Here is a 21027-nt window from a genome sequence, read left to right on the forward strand (position 1 = left end):
CTCCATTCATATCTCTTCAAGATTCTTAAAAAATTTCTTGGCGAACTTAGCTTTGGCTTGAAAATTTTTGGTATTTTTTCTTGCATGACTCATAGTGAGGGAACCGTACTACTGTCAGTCATGGTTCTCCCTCATGATCTTCCCTTTTACTTTGTCAATCAAAGTCGTAAGATCTTTAGTCCATAGGGGGCTTGGTGTATCTTGCCTCTTTGACGTGGTGAAAGTCTTTCAATGTTGTTTCCTTGTACTTTACTGGAAGTACGGGCATATGCTTATACTCCCACTAAAGTGGGGGCTAAATGAAGCATCATAAAATTGTGACACTTGTAATTTTGACTACATTTGGGTCTTAATGATGGCGGTGCAACGTTGAACCTGAATGGAGACCCCGAAACCTGTTTATGACATCAAAAACTGCATCTTTCTGTACCTTGGCCTGATCCTCCTTCCACCCTGCTGCCCCAGGAGGTGGGACCATGGCACCTAGCACCCTAGTCATTCAGGACCATGGCACCCAGCACCCTGGTCCTTCAGTACCATGGTGCCTAGTGCCCTGGTCCCTGGCCTTATTTTGGGCCTAGTCTCTTGTTGGGCATCGGGTCTTCAAGTTTGCAATTCAGAAAATAATGCTCCTAGGTCAGCCTAAGGTCAAAAAAATCAGTCTCCTAACCCTAATTGACAAGTATATAAACTACATTTCCCCTCCCAGAAGAGGAGGAAAAAACATATGTGTGCAAGAGGCGGAATCGATAGGAAAACATTAAAACATTCAAACATTCAAACGTTCAAGCATTCCTTCAAGCAATTGAGCATTCTAGGTCTCCATTCAAGGCTAGGTGTTGCATTCAAGACAAGGATTCAACCATTGAAGAGGAGATCACCTACAACATACAACATACAACATACAACATCATTACACCTTCACATGTAAGAATACAAACATTCTTACAACAAGGTATCAGTACTTGATTACATTACAAACATTTACATTTACAGCATTCTCATTTCTTGGTTAATTCTAAAACTAGGGTTTGACCTGAAGGCAAACCCCTAGTCCCTAACCCCCCAATCATCCTCTCTTTGCTATGTGTAGGTTGTAGGTACGCGGCTGTAATTGAAGATCTAGAATCCTTGTGCAGAGACGAACAGATCCCCCTTCGTTTCACAGATTTTTTGGAGGACTATGTGCACTTCGAGCACCATCGTCCCATCAAATTTTGCTCAAACTTGCAGGACAACATCATCTCAACATTTTACTGCTAATTTCAAGTCCGTAGCTTCATCCCGTGTCTCTATCTCCGTCTACAAGCGAATCTTTCCTACTTTTACATACACTCCTAGTTCAATCCTTCTATCTACATTCTTTACAAAAGAGGGTATCCTTGCTATCTCAACCCTTGAAACTCATTTAGAATTCAATCTTGCATTGTGTGGGATTGGATCTTGTGAGTTTCAACCCCTCTTTTGAATGTAAATTCTCTCCTAAGTGAAAACCGTCAATCCTAGTGACCTCCTTTCTCTCTCCTTGGAGTGGGGGAACACCTAGGGTTCGATTTTCTACTTTACAATTATAATCTCTTTTATCGACATCCTTAGCTCGATATGTGCAAGTGAATAACATATTAGTTTACTTAGTAATATTTACTTACAATTTCATATGTAGAAAAATATATATTGAAGCAATTGTCTATTCCATGTGTTGGCATGTGATATTGAAGTCTCACTGTCATTGAACTCAAACTTCACTAACAAGCACTGGCCATGCACTGTAGTGCATGTAATTCTTCCCATCCTTAGTTATAAATTTAGACAGTTGTTTAGAAGTAGTTTGCATATATAAATAACAATAAATCATGCTTCACTTTACTGTTTATTTGCTAGTCATCACATTGAATTAATTTGCATGTAAAGGCTATGACTTCTATAAAAAGAGAGGCTTATTGTTGTTTGAAATACAACCTGAGAAGAAAGACTGTCAAAGACACTTGATGTAATCCATTGAATTTTGAATAAAGATTTTTGTATGTAAAATGATTTCTCTTCTTCATCTTTGTTTCTTTGGTGTAATAGTGCTTCGTTTCCTTTGTTTTATTTGGTTTTGTGTGTTTAAGATTCTTCAAATTGGTATCATAGCAGAGTAGAAGATCCAAGTATTGTTGAAGTCTTCAGTAAAATCATTCTAAGTTTTTTTCGCTACAGAAGTGTGTAGAAATCGTGAAGGGAGAAAACCCGATTTGAGAAATCGTGAAATGGAGATCATAGTTCACAGGTTCTGGTAAAGAGAAAGGAGATAGAATAATTGAATACAAAGTTTTATTAACCACAAAGAAACAACAAGTCACGATCCAAAGTAAAAGGTGAAGGTAGTTTTCTTTTTGAAGGATAATTATTATATTTCAAAACCATTTAATAGAAAGTGTGTAGCTATTTGAGAAGCTAACTTAACAAGTCTTAAGGAACATTTCAAAGTCACTAAAGTTGTAGCCAGAGAAAGGATTGCAGAAGGCAATAGGAATCACCTATTTAGAGGTGTATATTTTTGAATAAGAAGATCGATTGATGTGAAGGAGCATGCAATAAGCCCACTTTGAAAGATCCTGTAGAAAAAAAAAAATATATCAGATTGCTATTGAAGATCAAGTAGCATCGGTTGGAGGAATTTTTAGAAAATAATTGGTGTTTGTCATTGTTCAAGGAGAGAAGTTGCTAAAGTTGCAGATCAAGATAGAAAAGTGTGTTTTCTTGATTTCGTGAAGGAATTTAAGTAAAGGGATTATAAAAGGTGAGTTCAAATCATTTATTAATGGCAAAGTCTGGTAAAAGAATGAAGAAACAAAGTATTTCTTTGGTATGTGAACAAGATTCTTTAAAAGATAAATTGGTGAAATTAAAAGAGCATAATTAAAATTGAGAGAAATTGTAAGGTAATTGAGAAGGGATACCTGTGAAAGTTCTTGTGAAAATGATACTCTTGAAAAAGAATTGTTGAAAGTTAAGAAGGCAAATAAAGATATGATAAATAAGTTACAATTATTTGAAAAAGAAAATGAGATTTTGAAATCAAAACCAATAGTGTGTGATGTCACATACAATACAAATGATTTGTGTCCATTTGATATGGACGATGTATCTAAAGTTTCTTCACAAAAAGAGTTTGAAGTTGATGGTAAGGATATGTGTAAATCTCCAGATGTGATTTGTGATTTTAATGAAAAAGATTTTTTTTAAATTAATGTTGGTTGGAAGATGATGTAGAAAATGGGTTATAAAGGAAAAGGACTAGGAAAGCATGGGAAAGGAATTCAAGAGACCATTCAGCCAATTATGGGACCAAAGTATGAAGGTCTCAGATATGGTAAGAAAGGTACATCAGAATTTCCTAGTGTAAACACCTAAAATTGTCCTGTTTAATTAAATAAATATTTTTATTAATTTAATTAATTAATTCACTTTATCCCTTTTTATCAATTTCTCATTTAAATGAATATTATTATTTATTTAAATTATCCCTTTTTAATTAAATATTTTTTATTTATTTATTTAATTGATCCCACTTCCTCTATTAATTAAATAAATTCTTATTTATTTAATTAATTCATTAGCTTTTTCCTCTATTACACATGTCACTTATCTCTTAATCCTTTCCTAACTATCCCCTTTATCATTTAATTATTTCTTCTACTTACCATTTAATCATAGCTGGCCATTTATCTTTATACCTCCGAATCTTATCCTTCCATTTCCTATAGCATCTTCTATATAAGAGGATGCTTCCTTCATTATCAATCCTAATGACCTAATCAATCTTATGCAATCAAGTCTTTCTTGTGATCAAGCTATCAACCACAATTTGTTCTTTGTTGAGCTCTTGTGCACACATAAAATCTGAGAGCAAATATATCAAACAAGATCAATGGAGATAGGAGACATTGGAGATTGAAACCCTACTTGACATGTGAATGGTAATATTGTTTTATTTTATGAATTTGCATGATCTTAGGTATCTCTATTAGTATTGGTGAATGTTTCATTGTAGGACCTAGATTGTTTGTGGTTTTTTCTTTATGGTTTTACAATACTTTATCATCATCACTTTTCACTGCATACAACTAGTATTTCAAGTTCAATAAAATTAGTTGGGCTTGCATTGTCATAGAGAATTACATAAAGAAAAGAATTGTTGGGATTTGCATCCATGTAAAATCAATTGTGCTTGCATTTCCATAGAGAAGGACATAAAGTAAAGAATTGTTGAGATATGCATCCATGCAATATTTTTGGATTGTAGAATCATTGTGATAAGAATTGTTGGTACAATGAGTCAAAAATTGAATGCATGAAAATGCATTGTCGATGGAGTTATGGATCAAGCTGGCAAACAGTTACAAATATGATCAAAAATTTGTTTGGGTATAAAAGTTCATATGTGAATCTGAGTAATCATCGAAGGTTTGAATGTCCAAGTCAAAGGAAAATATTTTCTAGAAAGACATCTACAAATAGTGAGTTTGCAAGTAGTTTGAAATTGAGGGTTTGAAGGACTATCCTAGCAGTTGGAAGAAGCCAAAAGAAAGGAAAGATCTGAAGATCAAGAGATGGTTAGAAGTTATCAAGCAAAGAAAAAATTGGAAAAAGTCCGAAGACTTGGTTATGAATATCAAAAAGAGAAAAATAAGATTAAAAAAATAGGTTGTAGTCAATTAATGGTCCAAATTTAGGTGGAGTTCGTTAAAGCTTTAAGATCATATTTTGGGTCTAAGCTTTAAGGAGGAGTATGTTAAAAAAAGGTGGTAGTCAATTAATGGTCCAAATTTAGGTGGAGTTGGTTAAAGCTTTAAGATCAATTGTGGGTCTAAGCTTTAAGGAGGAGTATGTTGGCATGTGATACTGAAGTCACATTGTCGTTGAACTCAAACTTCACTAACATTAACATGTACCGACCATGCACTATAGTGCAAGTAATTCTTCCCATCCTTGGTTATAAATTTAGACAATTGTTAGAAGTAGTTTGCATATATAAATGATAGGTTTGTATATATAAATTAAAGTAAATCATGCTTCATTTCACCGTTTATCTGCCAGTCATCATGTTGAATGAATTTGCATGCAATGCATGTTATAGTTTATTGTAAGGGCTATGACCTCTATAAAAAGTGAAGCTTATTGCTGTTTGAAATATAGCCCGAGGAGAAAGACATCTATAGAGGCACAATGTAATCCATTGAATTCTTAATAAAGAGTTTTGTGTGTAAGACATTCTTCATTCTTTTTCTCTGTTTCTTTGCTGTAATAGTGCTTGGTTACCTCTGTTTTATTTGGTTTTGTGTGTTTTAGATTCTTCACCATGATGCTATAATTCTAAACATGATATGTTTCTTGTGTAGATTGTGAGCAAATAGGAGTCTGTTGCTGAATCAATGGAGACAATTTGCGAAGCCCAGGTGACGTGGTTTCTTTGATGAAGAATGACAACATCGGGAAAACGAGAATTTTCATAGCAAATCACGATGCACTTCAGGCGTTTGCAAATTCTGGAATTGACGTAATTGTAGGAGTGGACAACAGCGAGTTGTAGGTCGTTGCTTCTAGCCAAGATTCTGCAAATGGGTGAGTTGATGAAAGCATTAAGGCCTTCTACCCTTCCACTAATATCAAATACATATCTATAGGAAATGAGGTTTTGGGAATGGCAGGGTATGTCCCATATCTTGCTCCTGCAATTAACAATATTCAAATAGTGCTTGAAAATGCCAATCTACAAACCAACATCAAGGTGTCTACAGCCCATTCCACGATCGTCCATGGCACCTCCTTCCCTCCGTCAAAGGGAGCGTTCAATGACATAGTGAAAGATAGCATGAACTTTATTCTCCAATTTCTTCAAGACCATGGCTCTCCTTTCATGGCCAATGTCTACCCCTATTTCAGCTATGACAACAACAAGGATTCCATCAGTTTAGATTTCACACCTTTTAAGTCCAGATCTCCTATGGTGACAGATGGAGATTTGTCCTACACCAACTTGCTTGATGTCACATTCGATACTCTTCTCTTTGCAATGGAGACCCTGGGACATGCAAATGTGCCAATTGTGATAACTGAAAGTGGATGGCCTTCTACAGGCAAGGATTTGGCAACCATTGGGAATGCCTAGACTTACAATAATAATCTAATCCAACATGTATTGTCTAACGCAAACACACCAAAGAGACCTGGATGTGGCAACCATTGGGAATGCCTAGACTTATCTCTTTTCAATGAGAACCTGAAGTTTGGCGATGAGATGGAGAGAGATTTTGGCCTTTTCGACCCTGATGAGTAGCCTCTCTACCCTGTAAACTTCTCCCTTAACTAGTCTTATGTGTAAGTGTTGTTGAGATGTCATTCAATCATTTGCAGTCACGCTCTTTCTATAAAATTAAAATGTAAGCAGTAATTAGTAAGTGAATCTGATCGATAATCATATACTTAACTATTATCCATTGAGTCATTAATCATTTTATTCCCAATATATAGTATAGGGTTATCATTGAGCTGGCATACATTCGGCCATTGTTCTATCTTCTTTTGGTCAATTATCAACATCTGTGAACACTTTATGGTGTAATTTTCTCAACTCAACAACCATAGAAAGCATTATGTTTGAAACAATTGCGTGTCATAATTTTATGAAAATAAATAAACTTTTTAAGGTTCTTAGACATTAAAATTATTTTTTAAATTATAAACAGTCCTAATGTTATATTGTATTATTCATTAATTATATACATTTATCATATTTATCATTTATCATTTGTTATTGTTTATTTCAATTGTTATCATTATATATAATTATTCAATTAATAAAATAATATTTTATCTTTTTATTAATATAATTAATATTATACTTTTGATAAATAAGTAAAATTTCTAGTTATTGATTAGATTAACTCATTCTTCTAAAAGTAATTTTCTTTTTTGTTAAATATTTGATGAATTAATTTAATTCTTAACTCTTAGCTTATAATAACTAATCAAGCCATCTTCTCCAACTCTTCAAGTTGACTCCACAAGTAGTTAAATTAACTTCTACTCTTTGAGCATACCCATACCATTCATTTGATCTCCTAGAAAACCCATTAATACTAGCATTACCTTTGTAATTCATATGTCTAATCTATATCACAATAGCATAATGTTATGCTTCTAAGTAGCATCCACATGCCTTAAAGAGAAAGTCATCACATTACAATCAATCTTGAGATTTTCAATGAAGTTTGGTAATCAAAACACATTTTATTTATTTTTATTTTCAAGTTCAATTCTTTTTAGTGTTTTCATTTTCTAGTTTATTATTTTAGTGAACCTTATGTGAATATGTTAACCAATTTCAAAAACTATGGTGTGAATAAGTGTTCTTTTTAAAGCAAGATTCTTTTCCTTTTATGTGCTCATCAAGATAATGTTTTTAGGAGCCTCTTTGGAAAAAATAAATTTCATAGTTGGATTTAGTTATGATTCAAGATAAATTTGGATAATACAACATTTTCTTTTTTTTAGGAATCTTTTGATATTTTTGTACAACACTTGATGATTAGGTGCTAAAAAAAAATTCATATACCATATGTTGACATATACTCGGCATCTATTTTCTATTTAATTTTTAACATATATTTATTGTTGGGATTAAGGTGCCATTTAAGCTTGTAAATCATATTATTTAACATATATTTATTGTAATTAATTATTTTTAATTTGTAATTGTAAATGTAAATATAAAGGTTGAAGATCAATTAGTTGTGATAGATTAATTTTACTCAAAAGGTAATTAATTACTTCCTAGTAATGATAAGTTAGTTACTTATTGGTAGTAGTTAGTATATTCACATTTACCATGAGATTGACTATGAATTTATATGGGTAACTCATAATATATTATTAGTATATAAAATTTCTATGAGAATCTATTATTCCTAGTCTCTTGTAGCTTTAAGAGAACACACCATTCTTAGATTGTAGGTTATGATGGTTTATGGACATGTAACAACATCTTATGATAGCTATGATAAGTTTATAAGAGAAATAAATATGCTATTTTTACCTTATAAGTAAGAATCCTAGTGTTAGATTGTATAGATTTTTACCATGGTATTTTGGAATCTTGTTTTGACACATGTTAATAATTAATGGTGGTATTTTGGGCCTCCATAATTTTATATAATGATGGATTGAGATGGAGAGATTACACAAAGTTTATGAGTACAAAGATGCTATTGGATTAGTCTTGGGAATGAGAAAATAATGTATTACAATCTCTTTGACTCTGGTAATATAGATTTCCCCTACTTTTTGGTTTAGCCTTTTTTATCTAAAATCTTCTTCTCCACATAAATATTATGTTGCAATCTAATATTCTAATGGTTATTGATTTGTGAGCCTTTGTTTTTTCTATCTTATAGTCATAATTTATCTTCTTCTTCTTTTTTTGTGAATTTAAAGAGACAATTTTCTATAATGGTAGGATGGGGTGGACTGTGATGGTGTGAGTGTGTTAATATGAGTGTGTTCACAATTTTTTTTCCTTTAATTTAAATTTGACAACCATTTACATGTCAAAATTTTAATATTAACAACAAACATAATAGTTTCAAAATAAATACCACATACAAAAAAATATATACCCTCATAAAAAATATAATTTTTAGATAGATCTATAAAAATTAAATTAAGATAAAGATATTCACCATTTCATAATTACAATGTATATCAAACATTCTTTTTAAAATTATTAGTAGACAATAACTAATCTAGTTAAAATAAATATTTTATAAATTTAAGTTTTAACTATTTATTTAAAAAATGATAAGAATTTAAAAATTTAAATATAACTAATTAGATGTAAATAATAAAATATTAAAAATTAGAATAAGAAAATTGTATTACAAATAAAATAAACAATGTAAATATAATAAATTTTTGTTATTTCTATATAATAAATTTTTGTTATTTCTATTTAGTAAATATGATTTGAAGTAAAATTATGTAATATTAAAATATGTCCAATTGATATCTCTTAGGATTTATTTAGATATAAATATCTAAGATATCTATACTAGTTGTATTAAGTTTATTTGAGGTGGTTTTATAAGCAAATTGTTGTGGTTGATTTTGACATTATAAAAGAGTTGAATATTTTATGATATTTAAAATATTAAACAAATATAATTATAGATTTAATACATAATATGAATATTGTAATATTCTAAGTCTTGAGTCTCATCAATTTTACTATTGTAATAGAGATTAAACATTTCTCAACATTTGCTATCAAAGAAAAAGGTTAGTACATGGCTTTCATGTCTATATGTAGTTGCTTGTGTTTGAATGTGAAGAATTTATAGTACTTTAATTTTGTTTATTCCTCCATTTTGGTTTCTAGGAATTTTGTGAGAATTTTTAAAGAAGGAAATACATATTTTTGAGGGATTGTGAATTGTAATGGATATTCTATGTATTAACATGGTTTTGTATATTTATGAGATGTAGAAGCCATGGTATCCACCTTTATTTTTAATATTGTCAATGGGTACTATTTTGGGCCCTTAAATCTTATAGTTAAGGATCTTTTGATTTTTGGAGTTGGTCACCTATTTATTCATGAATGGTCATGAATTTGAGCTCATATTTGGAAATATGTGACTCCTCTTGCATTGTGGCTATGTTCCCTTTCCTTTTGTGATCATGTGCTATGGAAACATGTTCATATTGGATGGGTTATTTTCATCCTTTAAATACATAGAACTATCTACTATTTAGACTACATTATGGAGCACTTATATTTGCTTCATGAGTTTAGCATTCGTTATAAAAATATTGGATGAGTAGCCTCTAGATTCTTGTGGGTTGATAAAATGATATATTTAATAATTTTTAAGCTTATAGAAATCCAAGTTTCTATATATGTTTTGTAGTTTTACTATTTCTAATTTAAATCTATTACTTTGTAGAATTGTGACATTCCATTATTTCATATGACATATTTGATGTCAATTTTAATATGCTTAAGTGCTTTTAAATTTCAAAGAAATGAACTATCTAATTTTACACATCCACCAAAATTTATCAGTTTGTAGATATATTCAATGATTGTGTTCAAACTCGTGAGTACTTTTTAGATGAAATAATTATAGAATTACATGACTACTCATTCAATTCTTAAATATACATGGTTACTCCTTTATGGCTTTATCAACAAATCAAATATAGTAAACCTCATGGTGTTTGAGTCTTGGAAATTTACATGTTGCTGCTAGATATCTTTGTTTTGTATATTTTTTTATTAATGTAAGTAGTGAAGAGCCCCAACCTATTATAAATTAGATAAAAAATTAGAAGAAAAAACTATTGTGAGAATAAATAGTAGAGTTACACTTAGGTTACTCAAGTACAACATAGAAAAGTTGAATTAGGCCTAAAACACAAACAATAAAAAAAATAGAGTTAGGATTGAGAAGTGGACCCAACAAAAGAATCTGAGATTTTTGTCTTAGAACCTAATGACACTTTTTATTTCATTATATAATTGTGCATTATTAAAAATCATTCTTCAAAGAAACAAGGGGAGCAATGCTTGAAAATTTCCTCAAAAGCAACACATGAATTGGATAGGCAAGTCATTGAACCTAGAAGGGAAATTGGGTAGTTTGGAGAGAGGGGGTTAGGGACCATGGAAGGGATAAGGCCAATTCTCAAAAGAGAACTCGAAGGATATAGAGAAGCTCCCATAGCATAATCTGACATAAAAGTGAAGAGCAGGGGCCACCGAAATAGGAACAAGACCACCTATTAAGATAGGAAACACGTTGGTTCCTAAAATAGGGTTTACACTAATGACTAGTAATTTAGTTGATCATTCCACTACCTATGGAGAAGCCAACTCTAATTATCAGTAATTTCCTAGGCTTGGACCAACTAACAAAGATATATCAAACCCTTATGCACTTTAGGCTCTGCAAAACCAGGGAGGGTGATCCCTTAATTCATTTACAACATCTGCACCATACATGCAAATGACAATAAAAATCCAGCATTAAAAAACAACAAATAATCTCATAAAAAGGCTCCAAAAAGAAGGAGAATGCTAAATAATGGCTAATTCTCAATGATCCTCAACCAACTTTGGAGCATGATATGGCAAAAAATAGACATACCCACTTCCAAATAATAAAGCAAATAAAGTAATATATGGGTGTTTAATGTATTCTAAAAATAAAAAGAGCCCTGCATAGATCAATGCTTATCCTATGGCATAGAGTCAAACAAGGGAAGGAAAACATAGCTCCATTAGTTAATATAACATAACTAGTAGATATTTTCTTTATTAATGCGTTAAATTAATAGATCTACTCTTTCTATTACAAAATTCTTCTTATTCATCCCAATAATCTACTCAAAACAGTGCAAGTTGTTTGAAACAATTTAATTCTCCCCTTGGAAGAAAGCAGCAAACAACAAACACATTTCTTGAAATCTGAAATGATGAACTCAAAACACCCTTGATGCTTTGTATCCAAATGAAAACAAGTACATAATTCTGGAGACAGTCCTACGACATTAAACTCTAAACATATAAACTGGTTAACATTCATTCATGAAATCACAAATTTACAATCAACTAGTTTTATCTATGACCTTTAGATTCTACACTAACTCTATTTACAAACAACTCCCTTACTAAATTTTAGAACCTTTATAAATGAGAGAAAAGAAGAAGATATAGAAGAAGAGAAACTCCAAATTGAAGAAATTTCTAACACATGTCCCCTCCTAGATCTGATTTTCACTTGCCATCTGTCCTCCTTCTCTCATTTGTCTACAATTGAAAAATATTTCTTGTATCTCTCTTGATCTACACTTTGCACTGCTGCTTTAACATAAAATATTCCCCCAATATGTTTTTACCAAGAAAACACTTTCTTTTTTGCGCTTTTCTTGTTTGATTTTCAAGTTTTACCCCTTTTACAACTCATAAAAATAACCACTCTATGTCGATTTTTACATATGGGTAATTTTTTAGGGTTGTTGGGTCATGTTTTGATTTTTTTTCTCGGCGCATCAATACATTGTTTTTTATTTTATTTTGCCCCCTTTTTGGTCTTGTGAATGGCAAGCTAACTCTTCGAACACCTCCAAACTATCAATGCCACATGTAATCTCCCTATTTTTCCTCAAGTTCACCAATTTTCCACCTCATCACCACATGATCGCCAACCTTAGCAACCTTCTCCTACCAAAATGGACATGTGGTGGCTCCACGCAATGTCATGGTAGTTATCCTCCTTGTATCTCATGATCATGAGATGCTGCCATGTGTCACCCTGGCAGCCTCAAGCTTTGGGCCAACTGCCTCCACACAGCCCAATGCCTTGGACCTTGTCTGCCACCTCATTACCATGTTCTCTCCTGCAACTCGTCCATGTCAAGTTGCACCTTGGGCCCACGTGCATTGCGAGGAGAAAAAGGCACATGCCTTTTTATCACTTACCAAGTGAGTGAAGTGGCTTTTAAAATACACGAAGGTGCACTACGAGATCAATGTGGGATAAATGTCCCCAAATGCACTTTGTTCAACCCCCCAATGTGAGCATCCACAATTTACAAACATCTACAACTGAAGAAGACTATGGACTTTAAAAATGCGGCTTCCATTGTACTGCCTTGAGGATTCTAAACCATTTTCAATAATTCATTCTTTTTATTTTTGCAAACTTGACAAACAATGAAATTACGATTTCATTGAGGCACATACATGACTCATGTAGTGCTTGTGCTCATACCTTTTGAACACATACTCTCTAAACACAACATTTAAGATATCTGACAAGACTCCCTTATACTTTGGCTAATATCGATGCTTGTTCCATGGCTCCCAAATTTTGTTTTCCTTTAAAATTTGTAGGTGTATTCAATCACAGAGTTGAAACTATATCCATATCCCTTGCTAATGCTTTTATATTGTACATATATGGCTGCCACAACATTCCTAACTGTAAATTTCAACATGGCAACCTCAAAATTTTGAGGAAAATTTGAGAATGCCAATAGTGGCTCTGATTGGGGATGTATGCCTCTTGTAGAAATAATAAGATCTTAGATCTTTGGGGAAGAAGACCACATGCCATATCAATTAGGCTTTCTCCTTCAACAACTGAAAATCAGACCAAACCTTTTAATTGGTGGCCCCGAGCCACCAAAAATGAAGTACCAATATTTAACCTTGTCAAAAATCTGATTCTCATCTACATATGTGATTCGTAATCTGAAAATATCATTGCATACATGTTGACCACAAACACAAGTATTTGCAAGATGCAAGCTAATCTTATGTCTAACACTATTGATGTCTTCTCTATCATACCCTTTATTAAAATCATGCACAAAGAAATATGCACCATTATTATCAGCAGAGACAAATAACAATTCTTGATTAGCTTGAAAAACTATTTCCTTATCATACAAACCATGCTCACAATAGTCTGAAATATTTTCAACATTATCATCATAATGAGCAATAGAAGAAAATTCATCTTCATCAAACAACATCAAATCAACAAACACATCCTAGTTATTACAACCATTCACTTCACAAATTGATACAATATTTAAGACATATGGGGGCTCTTAATTGTCTCTTCATACAAAGGATTGGAAATCATTTGAAAGCCCTTCTCAAAAACATTATGGCAAAGCTCTAGCTGATCCATATCTACATCTTCATCAAATAGTGCATTAAAGGTTTCATTAAAGCCATTGTCCATCTCTAGCTACATTCATTTTTATTAGGAACAAAAGAATCACAATCTGAACTAGAACAACTTTCAGCATTACAGTTTTCACAATACGGATACTCAATATCATGTTCCTCATAAATTTCGGCAAAAATTTTATGACTATTCTGACCCTTTTGAACTTCATCTTTCCCAACCACACTTGTCGGTTCAAGAAAATTTTGATGATAAGAAAATGGAGGAACAATCTGATCCATTGCATGAATAGTTGTTTGTAATGGGACAGCTAGGCTACTACTACTTGTATTATTATTTTCAGGCACACATACCTTAACAAACTCTTCATACACATTATTTTGAATAAGTAAGCTGAAGAATACTTTCTTCATTGGAACACACCATGCAACTTTATAGCTCAATAGCATCATCAACCAAAAATGGTGGCATTCCATTATTCAATCTCTCAGCATCACATATAACTGATTCATGTGAGAATTAATCTATGCCATCAAAATCTTGCATGCTAACATTGTCTTCATCAGATGCATAACCTTCCAACTCTTCTTTATACAAGATATTAGATTCATCTAAACCATAAGACTACAGATAGACTTTTTGTGTGATCTCCTTACTAGAACAACTAATATTGCTTCCATATGGTGTGGTAGCTAACATTATCTCCATCTTTGTATGAACTATTTCATATAATTTCTCACTAACCTTCTCTTCACTAACATGAGTAATAACCATTGAATGGACAAGTTCTCTTCGCTCACATTTTTGTCTAAATCATAAGTCTTAACATGGTTAGTGTGATCAACAGGGATGTAGATGCTTTGATATTAATCTTCACTGCTTGAGTCACACCTTTCTTCAACCTCTAACTTATCTTAGGACAACAAACACTTGCAGATAGATAACCCCTAGAGATTCCATAATTTGAGTTATTCTCAATGCCCATTGTTGTCCTATAAGCCTGATGCAAGGTTTTAAGATCCTTGTCTCTCAACAAATAGCTCATTTCCTCATCAAATGCAGCTAGGTAAACAACCAAACATACAAAATCATTTGGTCTATAACCACTAGGAAATTCATCCAAAGTTCTTGCAAATTTAAGGTTGAAAATAGGGACTAGGTCATCTTCCTCCCTTTTAATACCCATGAATCCCTTGATAGTTGAACTTGCATCAACTCTTTCACCAAATTGTTACATGAAAGTTGCACTAAGTTCATCCCATGAAGAGATAGAATATGCTGGAAAATATGAAAAAACCAATCTCTGGCATCTGTTTTCAAAGACTGAACAAAAATCTTCATGAAAACATCTTCCTAGCTACTCTCAAAATATCCCATCAAATCAGAAAACTCTTGCAGGTTTTGTCGTGCTGATTCTGAACCTTGCCCATTAAACTTGGTAAATGTTCCCTAATCCTAATAGGAATAGGGTTTGGGAAACCTTTGATACCATTAATACTTAATGGTATATATCTTTCAGCAAAGAATATTTTGTTGTGACTTGACAAGGGATGCATACATTGCATGTTTAAATTTTAGGGGGATGTATAGGTACACAATACATCTTCTTTACAAATCAATACATAACTCAAACACAAATCTAGAAATTATATCTTTGAAGTATGTATAAATATTACTACTATCCCTTTCTTAGTGCTTAAATCACTCAATAGGGAAACATTTTCTAAAACTGATTTACATTTCACTCATGAAAATCAAAATACCTAGAGGTATTGTAATGGCTGAAAATCAGCATTCTGGCTTGCATTAGTGATAGATCTGAAACTGTCTTGACATCATCATTAGGTTCATCTAGTAGAGTCACCACCTCATTGTATAGGACAAATATTTGAACAACTGGAATTTCTTATCAGGTTAGGTTTATTCTGCACCGCACCTCTTCTTCTTTTGTAATGTGAATTCTTTCCTCAACTTGTCAGGGTACTTCATCATAAGAGCTCGAATCTACATCATCTCTACTACAAGTTATGTGATTCTTCTTTAGTTCTTCTTCATATAATGCACACTGGTGCAAAAATTTGAGAGTCATCACTCACAATTTGTGAGGTAATATGGAGTAATCATGTAACATAGAAAAACCTTGACAAAATTTTACTAAAATATGAATGGCAATAGATTCTCAGGCAATGTTCATTTACTTGGTTGACAAGGAGCTAAAACATCACGTTCTCTCTTGTAACTCGTCCATGTCAAGATGCACCTTGGGCTTGCACGCGTTGCAAGGAGGAAAAGGTGCATGCCTTTTTATCACTTACCAAGTGGGTGTTGTGGCTTTTAAAACACACGAAGGTGCGCTATGAGGTCAATGTGGCATAAATGCCCATGCATAGGCCTACAATATTAATGTACCCAAATACAATCCATTTGACCCCCTAATGCGAGCATCCAAAATTTACAAACATATGCGACTGAAGAGACCATGGAATTTGAAAATGTGGCTTCCATTGTATTGTCTTGAATATTTTAAACCCTTTTCAATAATTCATGCTTTTCATTTCTGTGAACTTAGGAAATAGTGAAATTTATGATTTCATTGAGGCATATACGTAGCTCATGTGCAATGCCCATGCTCATATCTTTTTCACACATACTCTCTATGCACAACATTTACAATATCTGACAAGACTCCCTTATACTTTGGCTAATATCAATGCCTATTCCATGGCTCCAAAATTTTGTTTTCCTTTAAAATTTGCAAGTGTATTCAATCATAGAGTTGCAACCATATCCATATCCCTTGCTGATGCTTTTATATTGTGCATATACAGCTGCCACAACATTCCTAACTATAAATTTCATCATGACAACCTCAAATTTTTTAATAAAATTTTAGAGTGCCAACAAACACCTCAGTAGGGGCCATAAGAGCCAAGCTAATGCAAGCCACCAAAGTATGAAAAGTCATCATAGAGGAAGGTGTAGAATCTCTAGGAGATTTAAAAGTAGATTATAAATCCATTAGAAATACCATGAGATGGCACCATCCAATATCTTTCTATATTGTAGGAGAGGAGTGAACCAGAGAACCACGAGGACAAGAATAGACCAAGTGCTCAGTTGTAAAAAAATGCCTACACCTAAGAGAGATCCCTTTATAGTTTAGGATTTGTCTGCATTGCAAATCTCCAACCTTAAGATTGATCTCAAAATTAAAAATTAAACAGTATATTTTATTTCCATGAATCTAGAGTGATAACCAAGTATTTTATTACTCCCTCTTGTTTCACATTGGATTTATTTGCTAGTTGCAAGACAACTTCCCTTATGTTTAGTAGTTGTAGATTATTCACTCCACTTGGTCATGATATATTCACCTACACCAAGATCAATCAAAGTGTTCTTGATAACAATACAATTGATATGCACATAGGGCTAATAGGATCTAAATATTTAGGGACTACCAAGGTACCCAACATGATATTTGAAAGTTATCCTATGACATGGATAATCTAATAATATTTTTTATTTGTCCCTGAATGTTTACAACATAGTTCCCTGATGTCCTTGTTATAAATTGGTACATCCTTAATAGCTTGGATGAGGAGAATCTTTAAACCCACATTCTTCTAATTCCCTATAATGTCAAATTTAGCCTTAGTATGGTATTTCAAGATAGCCAACCTCACTTCAAAAGGGGTTTCTTTGTTTCTTATTTCAAGATATGGCTGGATCTAATCAAGATGTATAATTTTAGTGACATGTTCTATTGGTTCATCATTAGATAGTTCTATGATTTGAGGAGATGTAGGAACAACAAGATTCTTTCCTAATTACAGGTGGACATCATTGTTTTCAATTGCATAGATTGAAAACTAAACGGCCTCATTAGAATAAGCTTTTTGTTAGGATTGGTGTAGGTTGGGAAAGCAACTGTGGTGCACTTGGTTGTGTAGGAGAAGGAAGGTTATGATTTGGCATAATATCTTGCTATTAAAGTAATTTATTAGGAATGGCATAGGTTGGTAGGTCAATTATTTTTGTTGTTGTCAGCAATACATATCGGGTTGTTGTGATTAATAGTTTCCTATCCATGGTTATGATCATAGATTCTAAGGAGTCTACCACTAATTATAGCTTGTAAATTGGCATTGATATTGTTGTGGCTATGCCCCTTGTTTTGGAATCTAGTTTGATGATGCTATCTTACCATGGTTGATTAGGCATAACCACTTTCTAGTTTTTTCCATTCAAACCTATTATAATTTAATGTCACGACTATAAATAGTACTTCTTAGTGGTGAACATATAACTCTAACAATTATCAGTACCTTTCTTATGTATTAGTAATCTTTGTATAAAAATAAATAGAGTACATGAATAAAGATTGTACACAAGTTTTCTAAAGAGAGTGTTGTATAAATTTTAATCCATTAATAATTATAAAGAGTAAAAATATATTTAGATGGAAAATAGATAGTAAATATTATAACATGTGTGTAGATAAGGAAAATATTTTTGATAGAAAAACTCTACACTCCAATGTAGCTCAAAGTATTACTCAATAAACCATAGTTACAATACACTTGTAGAGAAAACCTTCATCTAGGAGTATCACCAACTAGAGATATAGAAAAATTATTATAACTTAATAATATAAGAAAAACTCTACTCACAACCTCTACCTCAAGCACTTAATATATATATGAGATAAAAAACCAAAAATCACCAAATGGTAATTAGAAACTCATGAGCTAAAACTACTAAAAAGTTCTTTATTATATTCTCTTGCAATGAAAAATTTCTTATGATGTGTCATAATATGCATTATAAATTAGTCAACACGTGTAAGTCATCTTTATCTCTTTTATGCATCCAACATCATTTTGCATTTTCTCAAAAAAATTTAAGGGTCATTACTTTTAATCAAATGTGTTAAGTAAGACTCATGTCCCTACCCCTATGTTTGTTGTTCTTGTGGGCTCTTAGTTAGGTTTTATGGTGTCATGGGGTCTACCTCTTCACTTGTATCTTCTATGGAAGATTTGGTGGTGGATGGTGGTGCTTCTAAACCACTTGTCTCTACTATTCTTATGGTGGGTGCTGAGAATGTTTCTATCCTTCCCATGGTGGGTTCGGGGGTATTGGGATCCCTCATCATGTTGCCATCAAACTCAATATATTACATTATTTAATGTGGCTTAGTTATAAAGGTTTCATTATAGAACCTTTTCCTTAGAATTGTTGACTCCTCATATAAAATCTCTGCAACTCATCTAATATAATTATTGAACCTTCACTATTCTATTGTGGGTTCTAATCTAATCTCTCCTTTATTTGGTATCAAAGTGCAGGTATTGTAGGTGTTTTCCACATAGCACATAGAAGAGGTGCGGAGTGGAGTAAAGACCTTTGAAGGAAGTCACTTTCCAATCCTATAGAAGCCTCCAATATTAGAAAGAGTGACACAACAAAAGCAGTAATAAAACATAATAAATTCATATAAATAGATAATATTGAAGTCATAGAACTTTCGATAGTCATCCGGTAATCATCAAAGAACATCCAGTACTTAACTAGTTACATGCAGGCTTCAAGATAGAAACAATTCAACTGGGACCCTAAAGATCAACCAGATCACAATATGAGAATCTTAATCCTCATTTTAAGTTATACTTCCTATGCCCCTACAAATGATTACATAACATCATATGTATACCCACCATAACATATCCGGGTCGGCCTCAAAAGATTACATTCACTAATGCAGGAAAATGAAACATGTAATTAGGTCGGCCATAATATTTAATAAATCTTTCCAGAAAAAAACAACCAAGTGATGCAGCTCAGCAAGAAGGTCAGCCACATGCCAAATAACATCGGATAAGACCCAAGATGAATCCACATGCCAATAATCGCACCAGTAATGAAGTAAAACCAACCAATAATCACAAGGATTATCCCAAGAACCCAGAATCAGCCAACCAGAAGTGATCACATGCTACTGAAGAACCCAAATGAACTAGAAATCTGAAATCAGCTACATGAAACCGCCAAGAAATTTCCAACAAGATCTTCCATGAAGAACAAGCCACTACCAGTACATATAGGTAAAAAAATAGAAAACTGCATAAGGAACTAAGCAATAACAAAACTTTAAGGAAATATTTTTGGTTGACGCAAGATTGCTCATTGGCTGGGGATGATCCTTCATAAGACAACCCAAGTAGAAAAGGATGTTCTGCGAGAGCCAACTCATGAACATCTAAACGGATTCAGGATGAAGATCCCATTCACATTTCTGATCCAAACATCTTCTTTATCTACCAATCTCTGTTTTAGCCCTTCGACTACCTCACCTAGCTGCTTTAACCTCTGACCCTCTTTGTTTCTCTTTCTTTTCTTATTAGCACATTGTCTCTGTTTCTACAAGTCTAACTTGGTTCTGCCACAAGCCTTCATCCGGTTTGTCACCATCATCTCTTTATCGACCGGTTCCATTTGTCCATCAGACTCATCTCTTAGATCCTTCTGCAAGCTCATGTCACCCTCCGATGCAACCTCTACAACTAGTTATATCAGATCTTTCTTCAAATCCTCCGGTATAACCTCTGCAACTGGTTTTGTCAACCCTTCTAGTATAACCTCTGCTCCTGGTTTCCTAGGACTCAGATTCTTCACCTCCTTCTCTCTCAAAGAAATCAATATGAAGTTTTGCCCATCCTTTTCAATAGTAACCAAGTTTCTTCTATAGTCATAAATATCTCCTCTATCATGTTGTGAAGGTTTTCCCAATAAGACATGACAAACATTCATTGACACAATATCACATAAAAATTCATCTCTGAAAGGCTCAATATTGATACTCACCCAACACTACTCCTTTATTTCTACCTTTTGATCATCTTGTAAACAACTTACCTCTAAAACAAGGATTCTCAAGCCTCTTCAATCCAATCTTCTCAACCATCTCCTCAAATACTAAATTATCAGTACTTCCACTATCTACAATGACCTTGCAACACTTACCACCTGATTTGCATACTGTTTGGAAAAGACTCTTCCTTTGAGTAGCTTCGATATCCTTTCTTATGAACATAAGGGATTATCCTTGCTTCGGTGCACAGTCAAATCTAGTACCATCCTATTCTTCACTTGCCACAGAACTTCTTGCCATTCCTTGCTTACATTCATAGGATCTATGTCTGCTTTCTCCACACTTGTAATATTTGCTAAGAAATTCTCTACCAGTATTGTTGCTACTCTTCCTTGGTGTCTTTTGTTCTGA

General features: G+C 33.0%; 1 pseudogene; it reads left to right on the forward strand.

The window, feature by feature from the left end:
• Nucleotides 1-3258: 3258 nt before the first annotated feature.
• On the forward strand, nt 3259-6355 carry LOC131079395 (glucan endo-1,3-beta-glucosidase-like; annotated as a pseudogene).
• Nucleotides 6356-21027: the final 14672 nt, after the last annotated feature.

This window comes from Cryptomeria japonica, chromosome 3, assembly GCF_030272615.1.
Source record: "Cryptomeria japonica chromosome 3, Sugi_1.0, whole genome shotgun sequence".
Classification (NCBI taxonomy): domain Eukaryota; kingdom Viridiplantae; phylum Streptophyta; class Pinopsida; order Cupressales; family Cupressaceae; genus Cryptomeria; species Cryptomeria japonica.